This window comes from Tenebrio molitor, chromosome 7 (assembly GCF_963966145.1).
Source record: "Tenebrio molitor chromosome 7, icTenMoli1.1, whole genome shotgun sequence".
Classification (NCBI taxonomy): Eukaryota; Metazoa; Arthropoda; class Insecta; order Coleoptera; family Tenebrionidae; genus Tenebrio; species Tenebrio molitor.
In genome coordinates this window covers 7,232,687-7,238,686 of record NC_091052.1, presented here as the reverse complement: position 1 = coordinate 7,238,686, position 6,000 = coordinate 7,232,687, and positions in this window count along the sequence as shown.

Genomic DNA, 6,000 nt, shown 5'->3' with positions numbered 1-6,000 from the left:
GAAAATCGCAAGAGGACACAAAGCAAGGATAAGTGACGTGTATTTATGTTTCATATCGATGATCGAAGATGAATTCTGGCATATGCGTCTAAAAATTGTGTCGCCTCGCCAAACCACACTTGTTTACAGTCAAATTAATTTAATTGGATTTGAGCCGACTGTGAAAGGAGATAATTGAATCTGAAAATACATTTTTCGCAAAGTGGAAGACAGTTGGAGAGAATTTTGCAAGAGGCGCGTTAAGTGGAGCGGTGCGGCGCTGCTCCATCTTGTCAAGTCTTAAAAATAAACTGTGCCGCCAATGTTACTCTAAAATATAGTCCACTGATTGACATTGTTCAGTTGCGGTGCCCACACTTTTATTACAATAATATTGATAAAACCCCAAGTGTTCGTTCTATTAATACGTTTTGTTGTTGGAGTTGTCGCGCAGGTGTCTGTGTCTTGCAAATTTTGACGGGATCAGCTTTCGATGAGACGAACGTCTCGGCATTTCAATGAATTTTTTCAGGTATTAGCTTTCCAGTCGTTTAAATTTCCACCTCGTTGGCGCCGCGCCAAACGACGAACTGTAAAAATGAAGCACACCCGAATTGATGCGGAAAAAATACAATAAAGACAATGATTTCTGTCGCGAACGAGAACCCCCAATCGAATCATCAAGTCGGAGTTTTGACGATTACTCCCTGAAGTTGCTTTCAAAAATTAAATTTAAGCTCCTCGAATATCGCTCTGGGCGGTGATTCAACGAGATCACCCTCACGGAAGGATAATGGAGGGAATAACGAGAATCGATGGGAATGGGGACGATGCAGTTTTGACCCAAGCCACGAAAGCGGTTTCGGTAGAGATTTTTTTTTTGTTTTGATTAGGCAAAGCCGTTAAATAATAAAATCGTAATAAACGCTTTTCAAGTGGTATTGTGAAAAAAGTGCTATTAAGCAGTAAATAAAATTTCATAAGTCGTAAAGTGCGGAATGATCAATAATGTCCAATAAAAAGGCAATACCGTTATTAAGTGTGATCACTCGTGGCTATTAAGGCGTCATTTCGGTTACGTTTCATCTGTATTTGTCAGGTCCATGGAAATGGAGCACAAAGTTTTGTAATCGTCAGTTCGATACGAGCACGATAAGGCTGCTACACTGTTAATAAATTAATATTAGCCAAGCAGATGTCAATTATTTTTATCCGAGAAAAACCCCTTTTTCAATGATTCAAGTAAATCTGGGCACTTGATGATTTTTCAAATTTTTTCACCTCAGCTGAACGCGACCCAAAAAGATACAAAATAAAAGGCGCTTGAAAGCTTCCCCCATTTGTGCACTTACCACACTTTACCTTGTTTACCGGAGCGCTTTGAAGGATCTCTTCGGACCAAGTCGTTGAAAAAATGTTTATCATTAAGAGGCAGTGCAAGGCATCTACCGCTAAATTATTACTGCTTCGTTAAGTTCCCAACTTTCCCCACAAAATTTGACCCAACTTTGTTAATTGCATTTTGGAGCTGGTCGGAATTACAAAAGTGATCTCAAGATCGTGCATCCCGTTCTGGCAATCGTGAATAGGAAGTGGTGAAGAGTGAAGAAACAAAAAATCCGCGAGGTTGAAGCGAAACGTTTAATTTGGAAGAGTTGTGAGAAATTAACGAAGGGTAAAGAAGCGCGTGGGGCCATCGGGGGACCCCAACACCCAGTTCGACTTACTTTGGCGAGTTTGACAAATCTGAGGGGGAAATCACAGCGACGGTAATGTTTTAGATGTGAGCACTGCGTGGAGGAGAGCACGCGTGAGCACTTGTTGAAATGTGGCATTACATCGGCGTCGTCGATGCAACTGATGTGGGGTTGAAACGACGCTCGCCGTCTGAAGCCGCGTTCGGCGTCTCTCGTTTTCCCGATGCTTTATTCGCCCTAATCCAAACATCTTCATCGTAATTTTTTCCGTGGCGTAAACGCCACCGGTGGCAATCGCCCCGATAGTTTATCGCGTTGTTGTTGAGGGTTTCAAGGTCCTGGCGTCGACGCAATTTTCTCATAACGGCGATAATTAAGGCCTTTTGAGGAGCGCCATCAAACGGAAACAATCGCACAATGGAGCGGGACCGGATAATTCGGCTTGACTTACGGTAAAGGGCTGAGGATGATCTCACTGGCAATCTGCCGGGATTAAATGAAACTTTAAATTATTTCAGCCGAGAGCGTTCGCTGGAAATTAGTGAGCGTCGTTGTGTTTACGTCGCATGCCAGGAACACGACCGGGATGCTGGAGAGTAGTCGAGAATTCATAATCCTGACGGCAATCTTGGGGGAAAAAGGAATAAATTTGGTTTGGTTCGAGGGGATAACACCGGAGTCGACCTGATGAAGCTGGGTGTATCGCGACGGAAAACACAATATCTTCGATTTTTATAACTCGGGGGTAAACATTTCAAACATCTGCTCGACGATGGGAAAAAGAGGTCTACCGTCGACCAACTTTTTTAATATTTCAAATGATAAACAAAATCAAGTTGGGTCTAACAACCTGGCTGGAGTAACAAGTGAGCAAACACGGGCGAAGGAAAAAGAGAAAAATACGAGTATGTATGGGTTAAATAAAAGTGACACATTTTTCTTCGTTTGTTATGTGACAAACTGTTGCGTTAGTTTTTTGTCTTTTCGAGAAACGGTGCAGACTGAGGCATTCGTTTTAAAAAAAGTTTCGTGGATTTTATGGCGAAAGTTGAATGGAACCATAAATTTTGAGAGAAAAATAGTCGTCGATGTTATTTATGCAAACGTTGTAATGTATATGCAGCGTAGTTTTTATAGATAGTCTTACATAGCAGATCTTATTAAGTTATTAAATAGAAATAAAAGTTGTTTTTACGATTTTAATGTGTAATTTTTAAATAAGGAAAGATTTTTCACACCATTTTCTAAAATAAAACGAGACAATGCATTTTATTTGAAAGAATTTGTAGAGAGATAAAAAGGGGTAGGTCTCTGTAGGAATGGGAGAATCGTTCAAAAAGGAATAATGAGTAAAACGTTAAAAACTAAAGTAAATCTGTTTGAGACGGGAAGACAAACAGTAAGTATAAAAGATGAAAAATGATTTACTTTGCATTTACATTTGTAAATAGTTTTCGAACAATGGAAGGTCGATAAGTTATGTAATCTGTAAGCAAAACTTATGCTTAGTAATAATAACTATTCAGTATCTCGTCAGTTTTTATACGACTTAATAGGTATTATGTCTGAAATTATGGAAACGAGTTATTGAATTACATTTTTTTGTTCCATCATTAAAAAATAATTGTTTTTAAATTAATATTATGCATCTAAAGTCAGCGGCATTTTTTTACAGCTTAAAATAAAATATTTTATCTATTCTCTGAATTCTCTGTACATAATTCATAATTCGTGCGAACGTCATAACATTGTTGACTTTATGACATACTTTACCGCAGTAGTGTGGTAAAATGACTTTACGGCACTACTGCGACAAAGAGTCGTGAAGATGAAGTTTTTGTGATTTCGCTGCATAGCCGTAGTTCCTGCAATCTCGATGTATAAGAAAATCCTTTTTTGTATCGTGTATATGTATATAGTCTGCATTTTAGCAGTCGTGACAGAAGTAGAAACTGTCTCCATTTTAGATAGTAGATTTTTTATCGTTCAATAATTATTATTTCTTATGATAATAATTGATAGCAGATGAAACGTTCTGCGATCGATATACGTATAGTAACTTCATATTACGATACTCATACGGTATCATAATTATTATTTTACAATTTGGAGAACTTTATTTCATACTTCAGTACGCTTGCACGCACACAAATAAAGGAAATATAAAATCAATTTCTGGAACACTTGGAAGTGCTTCATTATCACCTTCACTAACGTATCACACATTTTCAGAAAATAATTGTAAAAGAAATCTAAATGTGCACAATTCAACATCGTAACACCTTTTGACCTTTAACTGGTTACCTAAGCTACGCTACCTTACAAAAAATTATAAATGTGACTTATACATATAAAACCTGTTTATGTGGGGGATTACAATATTAGCTGGGTTCGTGCGTACAAACTTCCCACTTCTAAAAAAAAGCGTAACGAGTGGGATGTTTTTCGCTTCACTCGTCACATGAAATCATACAAGTTACACAAAATGGAATTTCTTAACGTGTTTTCTTCAAGACTTTTTCTATTTTTTCATTAAACTTTAAACTGACGAAATTGCGAATTTCATGATTTGTATTGAAAATCAAGTAGTTGCGTTTATTTCGTTGGTCAGTCTGAAATTTTATGTACAGAGTTCAGTTTGAATATACAGCCTGTCCCAGAACTGCCTTCCCATAGAAAACAGGCATGTGCCTACAGCAAAAGAGACTCCAACATGACTAAAATAAATTTTCCTTTAGCTCACATAACCGAGTTATAAAGTTTTTAATTTTACCAATCCCAAAAGCTCGTCCTCAGGTATCGGTATCACTAAAAAATCGGACAGGTTGCTAGACAGGAAAAATAATTATTGATATCGCAACAATCAGCGAAAAGTTTATTTGAAATTTTGACGTTTTCTGATGTGGAATATCCCGGCAACGCAAAATTGTGGTCATCCTTGATGGTGCTCAACTCTGATTGATCAAGTTTAAGATGTCTTTTCTCGATTATCGCTTGAGGTAGAACTTTTTTCTTTAAAATTCAGATTATCACATTTACCCAAATAGGTACTATTGCGGGCAAAAAAAGTGGGACATCAAATTTCTATCAGTTTTGAAAAATTCGATGTAGTTCAAGCTTTATTGTCATTTTTTTGACACTATTCCAGCTGACAGTTTAAAAATTTATTTTATACTCCTATTTTCCTTTTCCAAATGCCCCCTTCTTTTGATAAAGGTAGATTTTAATTGGAACTTTGCATTAAATAAATATTCACTAGGTGCTTACTTACAATCATTCCCTACAACCTACAATACTTAATGACAACGTCAATCAATTCAAAGTAGGGTTAGAATCAGATAAGGGTTGTTTCACATTGAAAGTCAAGACAATGACGTTGATGTCCCACTTTTTTTGCCCGCAATAGTACTTTCATTTTTTGGGAGCAGTTCTGGGACACCAGTATATGAAAAATGTTTGATTCAAATTCCGCTGTACCAAGAGATATCGAAGAAGTCGCAGAAAATGCAATATCATCAGTGATTTCGAAAAAATCAAGAGCAAAACAAAACAAAACAAAACAAAACATTTCAGCACCGGTTGCGAAACACTTTGATTTCCTAACTAGTTCCGGGAAAGTGACGTTTCGGAACGTCAGTCAGTTTTGAAAAGTGACACATTACCTGTTATAGTTATTTATTTAACGAGTTTCTGTGTAATTTTGGCTCTCGTTTCACTCGAGTTTTAAACTGGTCCACTCATGCCAAAAAAAGCCAAAATTACGCAAGAACGAGTTGAATACAACGTTTTTTTGTTCGACGAGCCCCTTAAAGGCTCCAAATCGCTAAAAATCTTTAAAATTAGCTTGCATGACGTTTCGTTTTGACAAGTTGTCAAATTTATCAAAATCCGTTCACACAGGAGAAAATTCTCAAATTCTGACAGTGTCGAACAAAAAAAAAATTTAAAATGACCAAGGGCCAGTTTACAGAAGTGAAATTAAGTTAATCGTAATCAAATGCCGAGATTAACTGAACACGTGATTAGATTGAACCAATCCAAGTTTTCGGATTCGTGGGATAATCGCGCATTAAAATTTAATTCGAATTAAATATTTAATTCTCTTTCTATAAACTGGCCCCTATTTTATTAATTGACATACATATCGTTAATTAAATTTATATTAATTTACATTTATTTCATCTCCACTCCTCGTATTTTTTTCTTATTGCCATTAAATATTTCCTGGTGGGATACTAACAACTCCTTTCTTGTGTACTCAATTCCATTTTTTTTTATTGATACTTAATATATTTACGCTATTTCCTCCGAAACCCTGCTTTAT